This window comes from Mobula birostris, chromosome 8 (genome assembly GCF_030028105.1).
Source record: "Mobula birostris isolate sMobBir1 chromosome 8, sMobBir1.hap1, whole genome shotgun sequence".
Lineage (NCBI taxonomy): Eukaryota > Metazoa > Chordata > Chondrichthyes > Myliobatiformes > Myliobatidae > Mobula > Mobula birostris.
Genome location: NC_092377.1, coordinates 89,223,527 through 89,244,437, shown reverse-complemented (window position 1 = coordinate 89,244,437; position 20,911 = coordinate 89,223,527). Strand labels below are relative to the sequence as shown.

Here is a 20,911-nt window from a genome sequence, read left to right as displayed (position 1 = left end):
GCTGGAGGCAGAGGAGTCAAAGAAGAAGCTGACGTCTCGATTGCAGGAGGCTGAAGAGGCTGCAAAGGCAGCCCAGGCTAAGTGCTGCAGTTTGGAGAAAACCAAACAACAGCTACAAATCAAAGACAAGGAGAAGAATGTGGATTTGAAGGATGATGAGATGAAGGTGTGGTACATGCTGCCTTTCACTAACTTCCCCTTGTTGGATGAAGAGACTCCTGGCCCTTCTCCCACTGAGTCAGGTGAGGGGGGGGGGTGCTAGCTGTGGGCAGCCTGGGTTACTGCAGGACCCTGAAGGAGAGACAGGGGTGCCTGGACACAGGACAGGAAGCTCCGAGTTGCAGTGGGGGCATGAGTGAGAGAGGATTTGGCAAGCAGACCCGAGGTATCCCTAGTAGTGTCCGAGCCTGAAGGGTTTAGGTCAAGGGGTACAGAGGTCTCGGAGGATTAGGAAACTCCCAGATAGGTTGGCCTATGTTGCACCTGGGGAACAGGGCACAAGGTTTATTGTTTGGGGAGCAATGTCACTGTTTGTACTGGATTGGGTTTTTGCGTCTGCAGGAAGGGTTGGCGAGTTATTTAGAAGTCATGAGGACATGACTAAGTTTGGTGGGGGAAGAGTGTAAGGGTTTCTTCTTTTATGTTTACTGCTATGATGAATAAAATGGCTTCTCTGTACTGTTAACTGCTGAGACAGTGGTTCTCTATAGTAGTATGATTGGGTTATAATTTGTGATAACGGGACTTGTATTCATTTGCTAACCAATTGGGATAGATGTTATTCTTTCTGCTTGTGTGAAAGCTGTTCGTTTGCGCGGGCTTCGGGGAGAAGGCGCGAGGAGGATGAAGAGAGAAGATGTGGCTTGAGGAGATGGTGGCCGGACCTGCTGGGCCTGGGGCAGGAGCCCAGGGGCCGACTCACGAAGGAGGTTCAGCAAAAGGGAATCTGTGAGCTCCAATGTTTGTGCACTGAACATGTTTATGAGATTATTGGCACCTTTTATTTGTTTTCCTTTTCTTTCTCTACTAACCCCATACTTAAATATAAAATCTTAATCGTTTAACTGCACATTGTGGACTGAATGTTATTTCGGGGTACTGATGTTACACAGGGGACACAACACGCAGCATCCACCCAAACAAGAATGCTAAAGTTTGGTCGGGGAGGGGGAGCCACCCCCGAGTTCATGCCACTAGATGCAACGAGTCTTACACAACATTTAGAAGTCACTTGGATTGGTAGGTGTATAGAAAAGGTTTAGAGGGATGTGAACCAAAAATGGCCAAATAGGATATCAGATGGCAGTCTTAGGCAGATGGACAAGTTAGACCAAAGGGCTTTTTTCCATGCTATGTGACCCTATGACTCAAAATAATAGTGCATAAGTAATAACTGACACTTAAAACTTGATAATTCTCAACAAGTATATATTTTTAAAGTATAAAAAAGTCCGGCGAGTATAAAAAAAACTCTCCCCTTTAAAGTACTAGGATACAGCATGGGTGATTTATTGACACTAAAGGTCAACAAATCACCTAGGCTATATCCTAGTACTTTAAAGAAGAGACTACATTGATTGTGGATACATGGGTTTTGACGTACCAGGGTACACTTGATACTTGAGTAGCTGTTTAGAACAGCAAGTCTATTCCTCTATTCAAGAGTGCAGGAAAACAGGAAATGAGGAATCAGAGGTCAATTAGTCTTGTAACAGTGGTAAGGAAAATGTTATAATATGTAATAACACCTGGAAAAACATTTGATATGGTTTGACAAATCTAATAGGAGGATAAATATGGTAAAGATCAACCATTTTGAATATTGAATGTCTTTTAAAATCTACAGTAAACTAACAATATTTTGTTCTCACAATAGAGAAGGGAGAGTATGATATAGTAAGATTTTCAAAAGCAATGAAATGAATTATTAAACAATAAGCTGTTGGACAAAATTAAGATTTGTGATTTTAAGGATTGGATTCCCCATCCCCCCAAAAAGGGATAAAAGACTCACTTTTTGAAATATAAGGATGCAACATGAGTGCTATGGTATTAATGCTTGAGCATCTACTTACAACCTGTTCTGCAACACAGATGAAGGACCGAGTTTGTTGACAATATAAAAACAGGTGGGAAGTACACTGTGTAAAAGATTGACTGCAAAATAACAGTTAAGAGATTGGGCAACATAGTGGCTGATGGAGAATCGTTCAGTAAATGCAAAATCATTAATCTTAACAGGAAGATTAGCAATGCCAGATGGTTATGTGGATATCAATTACACAAATAAAAAGTTAACACCCAGGAGGAAAATGGTGTATTAGTTCTAGACATCTTACCTATGGAAAGAATATACTTCATTTAAGAGGGAGTTGAAGACTCATTTCTGTGATACAAGGGAATTCCCATGAGATTAAGTTGAAAGCTTTCAAATTGTCTGAAATTGAGAAATAAAGATGATCTCATTCAAACATGTAATATTCTAAGAGGGTTTTAATCAGATAGATGCTGTGAGCCCGTTTCCCTACCTGCCAAGTCCAGAACTAGGAGTCATTAGTCTCAGGAAAAGAGATTGGCCACCTGAGATTGAGACATTTAGACATGATGTGATTAGGCAAAATCAACACGTTTTTGTGAAGTAAAAGTTTAATACCATTGAATGCTGTGAGAACATTGCTAGAAGAGGGGATATGTTGGTAGTGTATGTGGATTAATGGAATTCTCAGAATTCATTTGATGAGGTCCAATGAAGTAGGCAATGAAGAATTTACAGGTTTTAGTGGGAGGGGAATGCGGTGGGAAGCTGGGTGCAGCAGAGAGGAAAAGCCAGTGGAACAGTTTCTACTGACAGAAAAAGGGACAAAGGTGGGTTACTGGTGCCTAAAACCAGACGCTTTGGACAGATGGGCCCGTTAACTGTGGTTGGCAGCTCATCTAGAAGAAAGAAAATTTTGATCTCAAGCCTGCACAGCCTTGCGTCTATATTCACTCCTGGGAAGGGCTTTGGGAGTAACCCCCCCACCCCACCGAGGAAAGATCCAGAGCTTGAGTTACTAACGCAGTCCAACGCTGACTGGCAATATCTATGACACCGCTAATAGCAAACTGCCACTCCTTTGGATTCATCCGCTGAATGGACAGATAGAGAGCCTTCCGCATGGGCTCCATGTCGTACTGTCCTGGCTTGCGTATCATGTAGACAGCCAGGATGCAATATCCATGGTTGACCCTGACCTATGGAGGGCCTTATCACTAACTGGGTGTATAAGGAGCAGTACTGTGCCTCATCTGCTTATGACTTATTTTACTCATGAAAATCAGAGTATAATGTTGTAATCCAATCAGGGCAATGCCATGAGAAGAGCTAGGTAGGAAAGTGAACAATGTGCAGCTAGCAAAGGCACGTACAAGGGAATACAGGCAAGTTAAGCAAGAATGAGGAAAATGTAATTTAATACGGAACAATCTGATATCTAACAGGAAGAACGTGCTGAGAAACTAAGTTCATATAACGAAGTTTATACACACAACAAGCATTAAAGTCAGGAAAAATTTTTATTGGGCTCTATTGATAAGAGTTTAGAGTACAAAAATACAGAAGCCTTGATGTGTCCCTACAGACTGATAGTGGCTTTCTCACACTGTTCCACTGAACAGTGACAATAAGGCAATCCTATTGGGTCATGTGATAAATAAATGTGAATCTGAAACACAAGAAATTATGCAGCTGCTGGAAATCCAGAGCAACACACACAAAATGCTGAGGTCATGCAATATCTATGGAAATGAATAAGCTGTTGATGTTTTGGGCCCAGACCTTCATCAGGGTCTTGACTCTTCTATATATTCCTGTTAATATTATAGCTTGGTTCTTATTAATCTCACACTATTCTCAACTCTTGATGGCCAGTGGAATTTATCTGTTGAGAATCAAATATCTTCAAATATTTACCATGTCATGCCTTTTCAAAAACAATCTAAATTTTGTGATATGATCCTGATAAATTTCTGGGGATAGAGTGGAGAATTAAAGAAGAGAGAAGGGGAAGAGGAAACTTTTTTTTAAATTTAAATGCAATCATGAACAATAGCCAGATCAGAATGCTGATCAAGTCAACTAATTCTCAAAGAGAACTCTGATAGGCCAATCAGATGGTTCATTGCTGCTCAGCGATAGCAAGTACATAGGACAGGCACAAGGGTCACTAGCCCCTGTACCCCAGAAACACACCTGAGCAGTGTGGTGGAGGTATGTGCTATGCATGACCTGATCTGAAAGTATCATGTTGACTCATAACAGATCATGTTCACGGTGGAACAGCTTGGTCAAAGATGGGGTGATCAGCACTGATGGACAAATTATACCTCCACTACCCCAATATTACCAGAAGTTGAAGAAATCAATGTTTGTGCCATTAACCTCTGGTAATTTATTCCTGTCTCCCTTCTCTCTCCTTCAATTTTCCACTCTGGCCCCTCACCTCCCCTCTTACCTTTCCTCTTCTCCTCATTTACCTATTACAATGGACACCAAAGATTTTGCTTCCTGAATACTTTTGGGTGTATTTTATGGATTTTGGGCTGTTGATCATGAAAATCACCATGAAATTTCCCTATCGTGCACAATTTTTTTGTAATCACTTGTATTGTTACTTCAATTCATAATTCAAGTCAATTAAAATGTTGTCCACAATGTAAGCTGAAACGTTTCCTATCTTGTGCAGGTATGCTTAGGCAGGGCAGATGCTACGTGGCAGGTCAGGTTTTAGAAAAACAGGACACGAAGTCCAGAGGAGGCAGATGAAGCCATAATGCATGAGCCAGAAATTGAAAATGACACTGATATAGAATTTGAACCTCTTATGTCGAATGAGCCTTATCCGATAACTCAATCTGAGTTAAATGCCCTGATCAGAGACTTGGATATGTCAAAGGCAAAATCAGAATTACTGGGTTCAAGACTGCAAGGATGGAATCTGTTGTCACCAGACACAAACATTTCTGTGAAGGATTTTGATATTTGAGACAGACATTTCCCTAAATAACTGAAGCCAAGATTAAGGAAGGCATTTTCGTTGGTCCACAATCAAACAGGTCATCAATGACAGGCAATTTGAAGAACTTCTAGTGGGACTGGAGAACATCGCATGGAAGGTATTCAAATTTGTTGAAATTTTTCTTGGCAACTACAGAGCACCAAACTATGTGCAGCTGGTTGACAACATGCTTGAAGGATACAAAACCATTAAGTGCAACATGTCATTAAAGATTCATTTTCTGCATTTCCATTTAGAATTCTTCCCTGAAAATCCTGGCACTGTCAGTGACGAGCATGATGAATGGTTTCACTAGAACAATGCGGTCATGGAGAAATGGTATCAGGGCAATGGAATCCATCAATGCTGGCTGATTATTGTCGGACACTTAAGTGAGAAGCCTCAGACACTGAGTACAAATGAAAATCACCAACAACACATTTTCAGCTTAGTTGAACTTTTGCAAAGCATCAGCACCATTATGCAAATAAACATTATATTCAATAACACTTAATTCCTTGTTAATCCAAATTCCTACATGATACAAATAGTCTGAAATTATATTTGTGTTCAGCATCAAGCAGTCTATCATAATCATAAAAATGTTCTGCGGAAGTAACACTTTTGAAAATATTTATTGCAGTGTTACCTGCCCCCGGTGCCCCTCTTCCTTCCCTTTCTCCCATGGTCCACTCTTCTCTCCCACCAGATTCCTTCTTCTCCAGCCCTTTACCTTTTCCACCTATCACCGCTTAGCTTCTTACTTCACCACCCCTCCAACACCCACCCAGCTTCACATATCACCACCCTCTTATTCTTCCCCCTTCCTTTCTAGCGTTAGTGAAGAGTCTCCTCTGAAATGTCAACTGTTTGTTCATTTCTATAGATGCTGCCTGACCTGCTGAGTTCCTCCAGCATTTTCTGAATGTGGGTCTGCAGTGTTGTTTAAAAGGGTGTTATATTGTAGCACATCCTAATTTATACGGACACAGAGCTAACATGGAAGATGCTTGTGAATGAATAAAAGCTTCTAATATGTTTAGCTGGGTGTGAGTAGGAAGTCACTTAAACAAATGTATACTGCTTTAATCAGATCTATCTTTGATTATGGATGTGCAGCTTATGGGTCAGCCTCTCCAGTGGACTTAAAGCCCCCAGGTAAAGTTCAAGCTCAGCAATGAGATTATGTCGTGGTGCTATTAAATCATCAATTTTGGCCTTACTGGTGAAATGGGTGAAGTACCTTTACATCTACGCAGGTTACAGTTAGTAATTGTTTATTGGGTAGTGTAAGAGGACATAAAGTTGGTAATCCAATATTGGCAACATTAGTAGTGTTGGGAATACTTCATTTGTAAGGTCTTCAGTGGATAGGGAATGAATGGGCACAAAATCTCAAGTTGATTAATGTGGAATATGGTCCCTGCATACCCCTTTCTGTCACTCCTCCATGGTTTTTCCCTTTGCCTGTGGTTGATTTGGGCGTTCAGGGAAAAACTAAGATGAGGAGTGATCATATATCAGTGGCACTGGAAGTTCAGCAATATATGTGTAGGGCTCTCAGTATACTAGGTGGACTGTTAACTGTTGATCGCTTATTACCAAAATGGCTTCTCTGAAATGTTATATTAAAATGGCTTCTTGTAACGTTAACTGCTGAGCAAGGGGTTCTCTGTAACTGCAATGTTTGGGTTATACAGGGAGATAATGGAAATTGTATTCATTTGTTAGCCAATGGAAGTCATATTCTGTTATCTTGTATATGTGTGCTGAGTTGTGGAGCACGGGCTTTTCGGGAGGTGAGCAGAGAGGACAAATGTGTGAGGAACGGACAGCGGTTCCAAGGAGGCGGATACCGGACCTTGAGGGTTTGGATGATGGCCGGAGTTTCGGAAGGACGTTGTGGATGGAATCGGAGGTGTGAGCTCCAACGTATTAAAATATTACGTGCACAAGACTGCTAAGTTACTTATGTGGCGCCTAGTTTATGGAGTTATTTCTACTAACCCAGCACTAAAAATTTGCTATAAATTTCTTTACTCGCACTTGGTATATTGTTTTCATATTTGTGTTGTGGCAGTTCATTGGGCGACTCACACCTTATCTGCACCAAAGTGATTGCACTGCTTGGCGGGGTCGACGGCTATTTACCCTAGGCAACGGGGGGTCAATAGGGCAAAAGCCCTTACATTTGGGGGCTCGTTCCGTGATTTGAATTCTGTCAGGATAAGGGGTAAGTTGCCCGGGTTTTAATTAGAAGGGATGGACATGGATAAGATTGAACTTTGGTGCAAGATCGAGGATGTCCCAGTTAATCATGCCTGCATATTAAGTGGGGTGGATATACATACCCCGGATGATGTGTTAATTCGGTGTTTAAATACGGTCAGAGCTATTGGTAAGGTTGAGATTGTAAGCAGAAAGATTGGTAAAACGGGGGACTCAGCCTTTGTGCTGGTACAGACGGGTGCTGACATCAAGGATATGGGACTGCCGCCGTGTATGGGTGAAGTAGGTGAGGCGGGGCCATGGGGCGTGCACACTGTCATGGAGGAAGGATTTGAAGAGACACCAGAGGGGTTGCCCGAAGCTAGGGACGGAGATTTCTGCGAGCGGGTCCAATCGTTTTTGAAGGATGAAGGAAGGGAGCGGTCAGATTTGGAGAATGTAATTGGTTCTCGTGCCCCACAGAAGGGGAAGGGCTCTGAGTTGGCCTCAGCCATTAACTCTTTGGTGAACTGGGTGGTGGGTCCGCGACAGAAGTTAAGAATTTTCTCAGGTAAAACCCCAGTCCCCGAGGGGGAAGAGGATTACGAATCCTGGTTAGAACATACCTCTCAGCTACTAGATGAGTGGCAGTGTTCTGAGGAGGAGAAGTGGCAAAGATTGGGGGACAGCTTGAGAGGGGCGGCAGCTGAGGTGGTAAAAGGGGTGAGAGTTAACCAGCCCCTGGCTTCTTGGAAGGAGTGTCTAGTCGCCCTAGAGGAGGCGTTTGGGCTGACGGGAAGCATGGTGGAGCTTCTAGGGGGGGATTCAGAATCTGCATCAGGAAAAAGGGAAGAAGCTTTCTGAGTATCTTCTCCCACTTGAGAGTAGGCTAAATTGCTTGAGGCGCCGGGGGGTCATTTCGGCCGGCGAGGTGAATCGGATAAGGATTGACCAGGTAGTCAGGGGCACAGAGACATGATGCAATCGCTAAGAGCCTCTGGCAGTCTCGTAGAGCGCATCCCCCCCCCCCCATCTTTTGTTCAGTTGCTCAGAGAGGTAAGGGAGGAGGAGGATGAATTGGAAGTGGAAGGCGGCTCTGGTAACAAGGTGCAGTCCTCAGTAGTGGCCTATTATGGTGAAATGACCGGGGTCAGTTCCACACGGGAGGCACATAAAGGGGTCGCGGCAGGTGGGGTCCCTCCATGGGAGGGGAGCAGTGGGGAAGGCCCCTCCCAGAAGGGATGGACGGCACTGAGGCCAGGCGGAGGCCGGGGTCCGGTGAAGTGAGGCGTGTGCTATAACTGCGGGGGAGAGGGGCACTTCAGGCGGGAATGTGAACGCCAGGGAGCCCCTCGGAGGGAGAGTCCCTGGGTGTCCCAGCAGGAAGGGGGGGGGGGTCGGGAAACTTAGAGGGGACTCAGTGAGGGAACGGACTGGAGTCTCTGGGAAAATATGTTCCCAACAATGTGCCGCGGGACCCTTGAGAGAAAGACCCTATCCCCGAAGGATTGGTGGGGCCAAGATCCAGCGTGTCGATACGGATCGAGGGGATAGATGCGAAAGCCATACTCGACACAGGGTCGCAGGTTACATTACTGTACCGGTCGTTTTACAACCAGTATCTGGCGCATCTACCCCTGACACCTTTCCGTGCACTGGAGATTTGGGGCATCAGTGATGGTGATTACCCGTACAATAGTTATTTGTCTGTGAACTGGAGTTCCTGGAAGCTGAGGTGGGAGTGTCTGAGGCTCATGAGACCCTGGTACTGGTGTGCCCTGACCCCAGTGAGACTGGGGGTGTGTCAGTTGTGGTGGGGACCAACACCCCTATTGTGCGGGGACTCCTGGGAGCCTGTAAGGAGAAGGCAGGTGAGGACTTTCTGGAGACCCTGTCAGTGCACCCAGTGTTCCAAGCAGCTTTTGAGGAAGCATGGGGTCGCTCTGGGCTGGATGTGACGAGTGAACGAGGAACTGGGTGGTGTGCCCAGTTGAAGCCCAGGGTGGTGCGGCCAGGTGAAGTAGCGAGAGTGAGGGGGATCCCTAGATTCCCGGGGGGGGGGGTGCCTGAGGGTGAAGCCGTTTTAGTGGACACCCCAGAAGATCTTGAAGGGGAGTCAAGATTCCCTGCTGGGGTGCTGGTGAGACCGAGTTGCAGAAGCCCTTGGTGGTGCAGGCACGCAGGCTAGTGGTGATCATCAGGAACATGACTGCATGGGAGGTCACCTTTAAGTGAGGAATGCCCCTGGCGCACTTGTTCCTGGTGACGGTGGTGCATAGTACCCCCGTGAGGCCAGTTGGGGAAGAGCAGTCGGGAAAAAGGCCTAAGTTGACTGCTGAAGCTTTTAACTTTGGGGCATCACCTGTACCGGAGGGTTGGAAGCGGAGGCTGGTGGAGAAGATGTTGATGATGACAGATGTTTTTTCCCTTGATGAATTTGATGTGGGTTGTTCCAGGAGCACTCGCCACACCATACGGGTGACTGAGGATACACCGTTTAGTGGAACGAGGAACGATCACAGCGACTGGCCCCGGCAGACGCGGAAGACGTGCGGCAGCATTTGGGCAAGTTGAAGGAGGCTGGGATCATCAGAGTCCCGGAGCCAGTATGCGTCTTCTATCGTAGTGGCCCGGAAGAATGGGAAGGTTCGTATGTGTGTGGACTATAGAACACTGAACAGGCACATGGTCCTAGATCAGTACACGGTCCCCCGGGTAGAGGATGCATTGGCCTGTTTGAGAGGGGCGAAGTGGTTTAGCGTGCTGGATTTGAGGAGTGGGTATTACCAGATCCCGATGAGTGACGCCGATAAGGAGAAGGCGGCCTTCATTTGCCCTTTGGGTTTTTATCAGCTTGAACGGATGCCCCAGGGCATATCGGGGGCCCCTGCCACCTTCCAGACAGTCATGGAGAAGATGATGGGGGATATGAACCTGCTCGAAGTGCTGGTATATTTGGATGACCTCATAGTATTTGGATGCACCTTGGAAGAACACGAAGTGAGGCTAATGAAGGTGCTCAACCGGCTGAAGCAGGAAGGGTTGAAGCTTTCCCTGGACAAGTGCCAGTTCTGTCAGACGCCTGTTAGCTATGTTGGACACATTGTCTCGCGGAATGGTGTAGCGATCGACCCGGCTAAGATCGAAGCTGTGACCACCTGGCCAAGGCCCCAGACCATGAGTGCTCTGTGCTCGTTCCTAGGATTCTGTGGGTACTATCGGAGATTCATGAAGGGTTCTGCCTGGGTAAGTCATCCCTTGAACCAACTTCTGCGTGGCTACCCTCCCCTGGGACAGAGGGGGAAGGGGAGGAAAGGATGGGAGGTGGGAGAATATTTGAACCCGTCAGAGCCCTTCGGACAGAGATGGGATGACAAATGTGAAGCGGCTTTCCAGTCACTGAAGGAGATGTTGACTCAGGCACCGGTGCTGGCTTTTGCAGACCCCCGATTGCCCTATGTGCTACACACTGACACCAGTCATGAGGGGTTAGGGGTCGTTCTATATCAGCATCAGGGCGCTGGTCTGAGGCCTGCGGCATTTGTCAGCCGGAGATAGTCACCTTCAGAGAGGAACTATCCCACTCACAAGTTGGAATTTCTGGCGTTGAAATAGGCGGTGGTGGATAAGCTGAGTGACTATCTCTACAGGGCCAAGTTTGAGGTGCGGACAGACAACAACCCGCTCACTTACATCCTGACCTCGGTGAAACTGGATGCCACAGGCCATCGGTGGCTGGCAGCTTTGTCTTCATATGATTTCAGCCTGAAGTACCGACCAGGGAGCCGGAATGTCGACGCGGATACACTGTCCCGACGGGGTCATGAGGAGCCGGGGAAGGACGAAGAGTGGGAAAGTGTTCCTGCATCTGGGGTGAAGGCGATGTGCCAGTTTGCTATCACCATGCAGGCTGAGAAGGAGAGGCCGGGTAGAGCAGTGGACTCATTGGGGGCATCTGCCTCTAGTGTACTGTGACATGACTGCTCTGAAGGCCACGCAGTTGCCAGAGTTAAGCCCTGGGGAAGTGACCACTGCTCAGCGAGAGGACCCCGACACAGGCTCAGTCTGGCAGGCTGTGGAAGAGGGGGATGTGACACGGGCGGAGAAGGCCAAGCACGGTCCCGCATCCCTGTTACTGAAGGAATGGCTTCGGCTGAGTTTGAAGAACAAAATCTTATACCGGGTAACATCTTCCCCGCACTGACCTCGGTGTTGGCAGCTGCTCCTGCCAGAGAAGTATCGGAAGGTTGTGTTGAAGTCTCTCCATGATGACTCCGGGCATTTGGGGGTGGAAAACACCTATGAATTGCTCAAGGATCGGTTTTATTGGCCCCGAATGAGGACGGAGGTTGAAGAGTACTGCAAGTCCTGCATTCGTTGCATGCGACGGAAGACGCTGCCTGGGCCGGCTGCCTCTTTGTCCCATTTGCAGAGTGCGGGGCCTTTAGACCTGGTGTGTATGGATTTCCTGTCCATAGAACCCGGTGCCAGCAACACGGCAAATGTCCTGGTCATCACGGACCACTACACCAGGTATGCACAAGCTTTTCCTACTAAGGATTAGAGGGCGACTACAGTGGCAAAAGTGCTATGGGAGAAGTATCTTGTGCATTATGGTCTTCCTCGGCGGATCCATAGTGACCAGGGACGAGACTTTGAAAGCAAACTCATCTATGAGTTGCTGGGCATGCTGGGGGTTGAGAAATCGAGGACCATGCCCTATCATCCGCAGGGGGATCCCCAGCCGGAAAGGTTCAAACGGACGCCACTGGACATGCTCAGGACTCTGGAGATTAGCAAAAAGAATCGTTGGAGTCGACATACTGGGCATCTTGTTCACTGTTACAACTGCACACGCAATGAAGCTACTGCTTACTCACCCTATTATCTCATGTTTGGGCGCAAGGCAAGGTTGCCCATTGACCTTTGTTTCGGGGCTGATGCGGGTGAGGTGTCGCCGAAGCCTTACTTGAAGTATGTGTCTGATATGAGGCAAGAACTGAAAAGAGTGTACGAATTGGCTGGGGAGGCTGCCGCCCGGCAGAATAAGGTAAATAAGAGGAGGTACGACCAGAAAGTAAAGTTCTCTCAACTCCTGCTGGGAGACTGAGTTCTCATCAGGAATCTGGGATTACCGGGAAAGCACAAGCCGACTGATCGCTGGGCAGCCACGCCCTATGTGGTGGAGAGTCAGATGCCAAACCTGCCGGTTTTCTGGGTACGGCCTCGGGATGGAAAGGGGCCTGTCAAGATTCTCCATCGGAATCACCTGTGCCCCTGGGGCAAGATCTGCAGGTAGAGCTGGAGCCTGAAGAGGTGGCTGCACCCTGTGCCAGGACTCTGCGTCCCTGCAGGGTGGAGGACGTGCCTACCCCAGGAGAGATGGGCCCGGGCCCAACCCCTGTGAGGGATACTGATTCAGAAGATGATGACTGGGATGGTTGGTATATTCTGCCGTTTGCTGATGCTCCCGGGACGGAGGAAGAGACTCCTGGCCTTTCCCCCACTGGGTTCGAACGGGCTACTGAGGGGCAGTCCGTGGCACCACAGGGCTCTGGAGGAGAGAATGTAGGGCCTGGACCAGAGATAGAAGGTTCTGAGGTGCAGAGGGGCTTGGGTGACCGCTCGGGGGAGGGTTCGCCTCGTAGTTTCAAAGGGTCCACTGTAGCGTCCAAGGCAGAAGGGGTAGAAGAGGGGGTGCATAGGCCTCAGAGGAGTCAGAACCCCCAGAGAGGTTGGCCTACGTAGCACCCAGGGAACACGGTGTGATCTCCACTGTGTTGGGGAGTCAGGTCACTGTTTTCTGCATGTGGATTGGGCTGTGTGTTCTGCAGGAAGGGATGGCGAATTATCTGAATGTCATGAGGGCATGACTTATTTCGGTGTGGGGGAAATGTAGGGCTCTCAGTATACTAGGTGGATTGTTGACTGTTGCTCACTTATTACCAAAATGGCTTCTCTGAAGTGTAATATTAAAATGGCTTCTCGTAATGTTAACTGCTGAGCAAGGGGTTCTCTGTAACTGCAATGTTTGGGTTATACAGGGAGATAATGGAAATTGTATTCATTTGTTAGCCAGTGGGAGTCATGTTCTGTTATCTTGTATATGTGTGCTGAGTTGTGGAGCGCGGGCTTTTCAGGAGGTGAGCAGAGAGGACAAATGTGTGAGGAACGGACAGCGGTTCCAGGGCGGCGGATACCGGACCTCGAGGGTTCAGATGGTGGCCAGAGTCTCGGAAGGACGTTGTGGATGGAATCGGAGGTGTGAGCTCCAATGTATTAAAATATTATGTGCACAAGACTGGTAAGTTACTTATGTGGCACCTAGTTTTTTGTAGTTATTTCTACTAACCCATCACCAAAAATTTGCTATAAAGTAAAATTCTTTACTCGCACTTGGTATATTGTTTTCATATTTGTGTTGTGGCTGTTCATTGGGCGACTTGCACCTTATCCGCACCAAAGTGATTGCACTGCTTGGCGGGGTCGACGGCTATTTACCCTAGGCAACGGGGGGTCAGTAGGGCAAAAACCCTTACATATGGGAGGCAGATATTATGGCTTCTGACACACCTACAGTTGGTTCAAAAGATCCTCTGACTGGTTGTTCAGGAGTTTCCATTTATGTTCCAAAATTCAGATGACTATTAAAAGATTATCAAAGTATCAGTATTCATGTCCAAGACTGTTATGTAAACTTAAATTCGCCAGACCAAATAACCACAGCACAAACAGATTGTTACTTATCTTTTCACCAGTTAATTTCTTCGAGCTCAGCCGGTAAGGGAACTTGGTCCCGACTTCAGGGGGAGAAGCGTTCTCATCCCTCTGGCGGTTCAAACAAGTTCACTGCTTGACTTCCAGAATTGTTACAATTTATAAAGCCACCAATACAAAATAACAATCAGTTCAATAGACATTCCAGCTACTCAAATAGAGTAAAACTTAATAACTTAGATAAGAGACTCCACCAAATTTAAGCTTTCATTAAGAAAGGAATGTCCTGTCTTATCTCCATCAGCAACCGCCTTTTGTCAAAACCAAAAGGTGCGAAAAATCAGGAGACGTCTTTTGTGGATCTGTAAGAGCTTTAACCCTTATCTTGCTCCAAAGAAGCAGCTGTGAGACATCATCTTAAACATGCTGTAGCCATTCACAAACCAGAATACACAGACACAGTCGGTACTCAACCTTAACCTATTATTTACAGGAATCTGAGAATCCCCCAATTCCCTTAAAACTTTATCAGTTACTTCTGGGACGCCTAGGCATGACTTGAGCAGCAGCAGTACTCTCAATGGATATGATTAAATATTCCTGTTTCAGCCTGGTACAGCTAAAAAGCACAACTGCCTCCATCGTCAGAACAGTCAACAAAGATGTCTTAATGCGTTTAAATGAACTATCGCTGCTTAAAACTGACGGGAACACCACCAATTGTGGTCAGAAGTGCCCATGGAGGACAACTCGGAGGAAGCGCGGGTGTAGAGAGGGGTTACAAGTGCGTTTAAGGAAACGGGGTTTTAAACTCCCTATACCGACTACCTTGCTGGTGAACGTGCAGTCTCTGGTGAATAAAATCAATGATCTCAGAGCTAGGGTGCTGAATCAGAGGGACATTAGGACCGCATGGGTCCTTTGTTTCACAGAATCCTGGTTAACCCCTTCCGTACCGGATGCAGCGATCCAGATCAATGGGTTTACACTACACTGCCAGGATAGATCTAAAGAATCTCTCAAAAGCAAAGGTGGAGGAGTATGCCTCATGATCAATTCTTCTTGGTGCACAAATACATCAATGCTGTCCCAATTCTGCTCACCAGACCTGGAATAAAGTGCTCTCCTTTTTCCCTTCTACGGGAGTTCTCTGAAGGCATTTTGGTAGCAGTTTACATTCCACCTCAGGCCAACATCAAGCAGGCCGTAGATGATCTGAGCAATGGGATCAACATGCACAAAACAAAGCACTCTAATGCCTTCACCATCGTTTTGGGAGATTTTAACCAGGCCAGTCTGAAAAAAAAATCACTAATCAACTGCCATCAACAGATCACTTGCAATACCAGGGGAAATAAAGCACTGGATCATTGCTATACCACCATCAAGAATGCCTACCATGCTGTTCCATGCCCTCACTTCAGGAATTCGGATCGCCTAGCTGTACTTCTACTCCCTGAGTATAGGCAGTGACTGAAGACTGCAGCACCAACAGTGAAGACAAAGAAGTTATGGACAAGGGAAGCACAGGAGCACCTACAGGACTGCTTTGAATCGGTTGACTGGACTGTATTCAGGGATTCATCTTCAAACCTGGATGAGTATGCTGCAGTTGTTACTGACTTCATTAAAACCTCTGTGGATGAGTGTGTGCCCACAGACTTACTTGCTTTGCGCCCTAAACTCCTGGTGGAGCTGTCGGGATGCCGTCATGACAAGCTTTGCACCAGTCTGTTCCATCTGTCGCGGTAATGTGCCTGCGCCTGGGTCGCAACAAATGTTTTCCCTGTCCGTTCTTTAATGTTGTCCGTCTATCTTTTCCTCTGTCTACCTCTCCTTCTTTTCCCTTCCACAGTTCCTCGTAGAACAGTCTTTGCAAGGCCACTGGATCTTGTTACGTGGCCGTACGATCTCAGCTTTCCTTTCTTCACCATTGTGAGGTCTTCATGGGGGCCAATGTGGTGCCAGATGGTCTTGCGGACCTGTTCGTTTGTGATGTGGTCCAAGTATGAGATGCCCAAGATATTGCGATAGGATCTCCTTTCCAATGCCTGTGTCTTCCTCCGTAGCTCTGCTGTGAGGGTCCATGTCTCGCATGCGTACAGGAAGATGGAGAATACCAATGCACGCAGGAGTCTTTTATTGTACTTCATGGTGATGTTGCTGTCCCTCCATATTATTGTTGCCTCTCCAACAACACAAAGAAGGCATTCCAACTGGCAAAAGATCTTACCAAAGAAAAACAAGCCAAAGTGAACACCATCCAAGACAAAAATGGCAAAAGTCTCACAGAAGAAAAGGAAATAATGGAAAGGTGGACAGAGTACTGTTCAGAACTACAACTACCAGAGCAAAGGGAATCCAAGCATGCTGAATGTGCAGGAGTCTTCCAATGCGGAAAACTATTCAATCATGCGTGAAGAAGTTGAAGCTGCAATACGATCACTGAAGTGCAGGAAGTCAGCAGGAGTTGACAACATCCCTGCTGAACTGCTGAAGCATGGAGGAGAGGCCACAATAGACAAGCTTACCACCATCTGCAGTAAGATCTGGCAGACAGGTGAATAGCTGACACCTTGGACTCAGTCACTGATCGTTGTGCTTCCCAAGAAAGGCAATCTCCAACTTTGCCAGAATTACCGTACCATCAGTTTGATCAGCAACGTAAGCAAGGTAATGCTCAGAATCATCTTGAACAGACTGAGATCTCAGGCAGAAGATATCATTGTCAAGGAACAAGCAGGCTTCCATAAGGGCAGAAGCACCACTGAGCAGATTTTCAACCTCTGCACCCTCTGTAAGAAACACCTTCAGCACCAGAGAGAGTTCTAACACGTCTTCATGGACTTCAAGAAGACGTTTGACAGAGTCTGGCGTGATGCCTTATGGGCCACCATGAAGAAATTCAACATGGGGCAGAAGCTGATTCATCCAATTCATCAGCTTTACACCAAGGCAACCAGTGCAGTGCTCATTCAGGGCACCATTGGGGAGTGGTTCCATACCTCTGTAGGAGTCCGTCAGGACTGCCTCCTCTCCCCCACTCTCTTCAACGTCTTCCTGGAATGAATCATGAGTGTTGCCCTTGAAGATTATGTGGGCACAGTCAGCATCGGAGGGAGGAACATCAAAAACCTAAGAATTGCTGACGACATTGATGGACTTGCAGGAAAAGAGGATGAACTGGCCAACCTAGTCAGCCATCTTGACAGAGCCTCCACAAAGTATGGAATGGAAGTAAGTGCCGAGTAAACCAAGCTCATGGCAAATGCGAATGGTGCCATCACAACAGACATCTCAGTCCATGGTCAGAAACTTGAGACAGTGTAGCAGTTCAAATACCTGGGGACAATCATCAGTGATGAAGGATCAAGACCAGAAGTCCTGGCAAGAACCGCACAGGCAATGACTGCACTATCCAAACTCAAGACAATATGGAGGGACAGCAAAGACTTGCTGTACATTCCCAAACCAAAAGCCATGGATGAACCAGGAGGTACGTCGTCTGCTGAAGGCTAGATCTGTGGTATTCAAGTCTGGCAACCCAGGCCTGTACCAGAAAACCAGGTATGATTTGCGGAGGGCTATTTCAAGGGTGAAGAGACAATTTCGAATGAGGTTGGAGATGACAATGGATGTACGACAACTCTGGCAGGGTTTGCTAGACATTACTTCTTACAAAGCGAAATCCAATAGCATGAATGGCAGTGATGCTTCACTACCAGATGAACTCAATGCCTTCTATGCCCGCTTTGAAAGGGAGAACACAACTACAGCTGTGAAGATCCCTGCTGCACCTGATGACCCTGTGATCTCCGTCTCAGAGGCCAATGTCTTTAAAGATAGTGAACCCTTGCAAGGTGGAAGGTCCCAATGGAGTACATGGTAAGGCTCTGAAAACCTGTGCCAACCAACTAGTGGGAGTATTCAAGGGCATTTTCAACCTCTCACTGCAACAGGCAGAAGTTCCCACTTGCTTCAAAAAGGCAACAATTATACTAGCAGTGAAGAAGAATAATGTGGGCTGCCTTAATGACTATCACCTGGTAACACTCACATCGACAGAGATGAAATACTTTGAGAGGTTGGTCATGACTAGACTGAACTCCTGCCTCAGTAAGGACCTGGCCCATTGCAATTTGCCTATCGCTACAATAGGTCAACCGCAGATACAATCTCAATTGTTCTCCACATGGCTGTAGACCACTAGACTACACAAACACCTACGTCAGGATGTTGTTCATCGACTATCGTTCAGCATTTAGTACCATCATTCCCACAATCCTGATCGAGAAGTTGCAAAATCTGAGCCTCTGTACCCCCACTCTGCAATTGGATCCGACTTCCTAACCAGAAGACCACAATCTGTGCAGATTGGTGATAACATATCCTCCTCGCTGACGATCAACACTGGCGCACCTCAGGGGTGTGTGCTTAGCCCAGTGCTCTACTCTCTATATACACATGACTATGTGGCTAGACATTGCTCAAATGCCATCTATAAATTCGCTGATGATACAACTATTGTTGGTAGAATCTCAGGTGGTGACGAGAGGGTGTACAGGAGTGAGAAATGCCAACTAGTGGAGTGGTGCTGCAGCAACAACCTGGCACTCAATGTCAGTGAGATGAAAAAGCTGATTGTGGACTTCAGGAAGGGTAAGACAAAGGAACACATACCAATCCTCATAGAGAGATCAGAAGTGGAGAGAGTGAGCAGTTTCAAGTTCCTGGGTGTCAAGTTCTCTGAGGACCTAACCTGGTCCCAACATATCGATGTAGTTATAAAGAAGGCAAGATAGCGGCTATACTTTATTAGGAGTTTGAAGAGATTCGGCATGTCAACAAGTACACTCAAAAACTTCTATAGTTGCACCGTGGAGAGCATTCTGACAGGCTGCATCACTGTCTGGTATGGAGGGGCTACTGCACAGGACCGAAAGAAGCTGCAGAAGGTTGTAAATCTAGTCAGCTCCATCTTGGGTACTAGCCTACAAGGTACCCAGGACATCTTTAGGGAGCAGTGTCTCAGAAAGGCAGCGTCCATTATTAAGGACCTCCAGCACCCAGGGAATGCCCTTTTCTCACTGTTACCATCAGGTAGGAGGTACAGAAGTCTGAAGGCACACATGCAACGACTCAGGAACAGGTTCTTCCCCTCCGCCATCTGATTCCTAAATGGACATTGAATCTTTGGACACTACCTCACTTTTTAAAAAATATTTAAGTATTTAAAAATCTATTCAATAGACATAATATACTTGCTTATTTATTACTTTTTTCTGTGCTAGATTATGTATTGCATTGATCTGCTGCTAAGTTAACAAATTTCATGTCATATGCTGGTGATAATAAACCTGATTCAGATTCTGACAGTTGCCATCATTTTAGCCTTGGAATGATTTGAAGTAGTATGCCCTGAAATTCTCAGTTTTCACATCTATTAAATTAGGCATTTCAAATTGTAGGCTAGATGCTCTTCTTCAGATTGGACAACATTTGTTGAGGCTGCAAGGTCTAGGATTGTACATATATTTCTTAAGGGTTCCTGACCATGTTAGGGTTGAAAGAACCAAGGTGGCAGACATTCTAGCCAAGCAATTACTTAAAATCAAGGATCTACATGTAGTGGTGCCTTTGCATTGAGGTGAAAGTCATAATTAAAAAGTCTATTAGGTCACTGAGGCAACAAAGTTGGGATACAAGGACAAGAAAGGGCAGCATTTATATAAAATTCCAAGGATGGTTAGAACTCAACTGGGAAATGGGTAAGTTATACTAACACATTTACATATTGGACACATCCAGTTTAAATTTCATGTGGAATATTTTGGAGGATCAAGAACCAAGAACCAACCACCCAAGACATACTAGGCTGAATAATTTCTTGTTCAGAATTAATATGTGATACAGGCATTTGTAAGGAGTGTATTTGTCAAGAAACGGTGCAGTATATATTGTTTCATTGCAATTCCTACGAGGTACAAAAGAAACATCCAATTGCTAAATCGAGATCTTTGGGACAGTTTAAAATGGAAAGTTTATTAGGATATCACTGCTATGGTATTGCATTTAAGTTCATATTCGTCTTTCTGAAAAGCATTAGACTTATTGAAAATATCTGAGTTTTTTTTTGGGGGGGGAGGGGAATTCAGCGAGTATACTTCCTGTCTCTGCTCCATACTCCAACTCGGTAAGTTAGCGGTAATGCACCTATGTTGGTCTGCCAACCATCATTAAACTTTACAAGAAGAACACATCCTGATCTTACATTGAGAATTTTTACTGCGTTGCACTGAACAACCTGCCGGGACGGCACTCCTGAGGTGTGTATCGACTAGGTGTTGGTCTCCATATTGCACTGAATAAATTGACAATGTACCGACCTGAGACTGAAAGTAAAGCATTTCTACAGCCTTTGAACTTAAGAGACTGGCAACTCAACAAAGACTACAGAATAACACTTCCACAACTTAACAGAGAAGAAACTGTAGTTAGAGAAGCGATGTACGACTGCATAGATGAGCCTGACATCAAGCCATTCAGCAGGCGTGCACTGAAGAGACTTGGTTCGGGCACCGCAATAGCACAACCGTACTGCACTGCAACTGGATAATGCATAAGTATTGCACTGAACTGTCTAAGCGTGCAGCCTGAAGAGCCCGACTGTGCAGTGCTCTCGTCCTGTGGTAACGAAGTTTGACCGGTCTCTTGCGTAAACGCACTGGGGAAGGGGGTCAGAGGTGAAGGGTCCGTCATAGGGATTGGGTGCAAATTATAGCTTTGGAGCGCGGAATGCGATGAGGCCTGTCGGGATGCACGCACCTTTAGCAGCAGTCTGGCTCCACAGACCCCATCGTCGTCCACCCCTTACAACGCACGCAGTCCCACCAGCCGCTACACTTCGACTGCCGGGGCAAACCGCTCGCCTCCCTTTCCAATGACGGCGG

The 20,911-nt window shown here is 46.4% G+C and overlaps 1 protein-coding gene across 4 annotated transcripts in view; it reads right to left on the bottom strand.

Annotated features, from left to right (window-relative positions):
* rmnd1 (required for meiotic nuclear division 1 homolog) overlaps positions 1 to 20,901 on the bottom strand; it is a 138,454-nt gene extending 117,553 nt beyond the window's left edge. For 3 of the 4 annotated variants that reach the window (XR_011886866.1, XM_072265626.1, XM_072265629.1), the window contains exon 1: positions 20,787 to 20,901. The gene's annotated coding sequence lies outside the window, so the exon portion shown is untranslated. Of the gene's footprint in view, positions 1 to 2,339; positions 2,438 to 20,786 lie in introns of all 4 variants that reach the window. The other variant, XM_072265627.1, reaches the window with a different exon arrangement.
* Between the last annotated feature and the right edge of the window lie 10 nt (positions 20,902 to 20,911).